We start from the raw sequence: 2823 nt of genomic DNA, 5'->3' as shown, positions 1-2823 counted from the left end.
GAGTCTGTTTTTTGAAAAAAGAATAAAAAAAAAAAAGAGTCTGTTTTTTGCTTTGTCTCTTTTTTTTCTTTCTTTGTTTTGTTTTGTAAATTCTACATGAATTAAATCATAGGGTATTCATCTTTATGCGACTGACTTATTTCACTGAGCATAATACTCCATCCATGTGGTTGCAAATGTCAAGATTTCATTCTCTTATATGGCTGAGGAATATTCCATTGTATATACACAAGGGATGGTGAAATCCTTAGTTTTCTCCCAAAAGGAAACAGTACAGCTACATGGAAATATTTAAACACTACACACACACACACACACACACACACACAGCCTCAGCTTGGGAGTATAGAGGAAACCTACAAGTTGGAGTTCCCTCAGGGATCCCTAGGCCCAGTTGTTTGGTTTTTTTTTTTTTTTAATTTTATTTGTTTATTCATGAGAGACAGAGAGAGAGAAGCAGAGGGAGAAGCAGAGGGAGAAGCAGCCTCCCAAGGAGCAGGGAGCCCGATGCGGGACTCGATCCCAGGACTCTGGGATCATGACCTGAGCCGAAGGCAGATGCTTAACCATCTGAGCCACCCAGGCGCCCTGGTTTTTTGTTTTCTTTAATGTCTGTTGGGGGAGGTCATGGAGAGGACATGGCCACCAGTTGACCCTTGAGCTGGACAGGAATGGTCAGTCGAGGCTCCTCACTCATCTTGCAGCCGCCCACAAGCCTTCCATGTTAAGTCCCTTGCTTCAGGAAATTGCCACCTGCCCATCTGGAGTGGTCTACCTCTTTCCCAGTCTCCCCAGGCCAGGGCCTGGTCTCAGATTTCTCAGGAGCTCTCAAGGTTGCAAAGCAACAACGTCAGGGACTGAGAATCTCTTAGAGGTAGAAGATACCCTTGCTCATAGTGGGAAGGAGGGAAGATTCCCCAAGTGGCCTCATTGCCCCCCAGACTCTCACTTCTCCACCCTATGGCCCCGTTTTCTGGAAGGTAGAGTTCTATAGACACCAAGCCGGTGCCCACAACACGGGGGGGATACTGGTTTCGGAATGTGGAAATCCTGCCCTTTCAACCTTGGTTAAAGCTGCTTCATCTCCCAGGTGCTCTCGCTTTTTTCACTTATTTCTTTCTGTGTCAGAGGAAAGGAGAGAACTAAAATGAGTGTTTCTCATAACCTTTAATGTCCAAGGGGTTCAGAACACGCTACCCCAAAAGATGCTGCTTCGGCATATTGATCATTTTGAGCTGAAGGCGGGAGAGAAAGCACAGATGCAGGAAGGGCTCTCTGACCTCCCTGCTTTCTACCTAAAAACAGGCCGTAAAATTTCCCACGAGGAAGGTGCTCTCGGTGCGCTGGGAAGAGGACGCTTTTATGGCCAGGCCCTGGGTGTCAGCGCTGGAAGGGACCCGGGCAAACAAGCTGCTGCAATCACCCTTATCTTCCACGGCTCTCCGTGTGCGTTTCCTGGTCACTATCCCACGATTTACTGCCCCACGCCCAAGCCACTTTATCTTGTCACGTCCCACATTTTATTGTTCATTGTCGAAAAAGGTATATAAGTATGTGGCTCTAGTGGCTTCTCTGGGTCTTCATTTTCCTTTTGAAGATTCCCATCACCACGTAAAAATATGAAATTAAACACACCCGCTTCTCTCCTGGTGATCTGTCTATGTCAGTTTAATTCTTAGGCCCAGCCAGAGACCCGAGGAGGGTAGAAGGAGGTTTCTCTTTCCCTCCAATGCATCCATGAACCTCGAATCTGGGGGTCTTGTGAAAATGCAGATTGTGATTCAGGAAGTCTGCGGTGGGCCCTGGCGTTCTGCCTTCTTAACCCGTACCCAACTGAGGCCCACGCTGCCCTCGGGCCAGGGATGGCCCTTTGCCTACTGAAAGGCTAGCTCCCTGCAGGTGCTTTCATTCTGTTGATGCGGCTAGGCCCCCAGAAGATGGAAACCAATCAGCGACCCCAAAAGTCCGGATGAGATTGGTTCTGGTGAAGGGAAGGCAGGTGTGGCCAGGAGGGACTGCAGCCTGAAGCCCCATGCTTGGGGAGGAAGGCTGGAAGCATGAGGCCAGACAGATGGGGGCTTTGGCAGTAGGAGAGTGTCATGGGGATGCTGGGTATCTTGAGGGATAATGGGGCACCTGGAATGGGGAGCCAGCAAGTGAGAGGCAGATAGAAACAGAGGATAAATGCCTCTTACCTTAAATTGTGTTGACCACCCTAGATTGGCCTGAAACATTTTATGGAATGCAGTAAGTGGGTTTGGGTTTGGGGGGCTTTTTGGGGGTACCATTTCACATGATGGAACCCCATGGGAATTTGGCAAAAATATATTCACCCCAAATCACAATGGACACAGCTGGAAAAATGACCCTGGGGTCCCCATCTCTGACTTATCGTAAATGCCCTCCTCTTCATGCCGGTGGGATGAACAGACCACAGGAAACTGAGGAACCAACCCCATTTCCAAGTGCTTTCCAGACTTTCGATGACCCCAGTTGAAAAATGTTTTAAAACAATTTTTAATTCAGAAATTGTCAAAGTACAGGCATTTTAACTGCATGTAAACAAAGACTCATGACTACATAAGAAGAATTATACTAGGAATACACAATCAAAGCAAATTCCCAATCAAATGTAGAGACACTTGTATATCCTTTGGGACCACCAATCCCCTCACCAGATTTATTCACACATCATCCTTGGCTGCGGGACTTTGCACAGGAAGAGGAAATTCAAAGTTGAAAGAGAAGTCGAGAAATAACCCACAGACTTTTTCCCCCTGTCTTTTGACTTGAAGCTCAAATGTTTGCAGTGACAGCACATAC

This window comes from Leptonychotes weddellii, chromosome 10, assembly GCF_054177405.1.
Source record: "Leptonychotes weddellii isolate Sample4059 chromosome 10, ASM5417740v2, whole genome shotgun sequence".
Classification (NCBI taxonomy): Eukaryota; Metazoa; Chordata; class Mammalia; order Carnivora; family Phocidae; genus Leptonychotes; species Leptonychotes weddellii.
The sequence above is the reverse complement of the archived record's forward strand: the minus strand, read 5'-3'. Positions refer to the sequence as shown.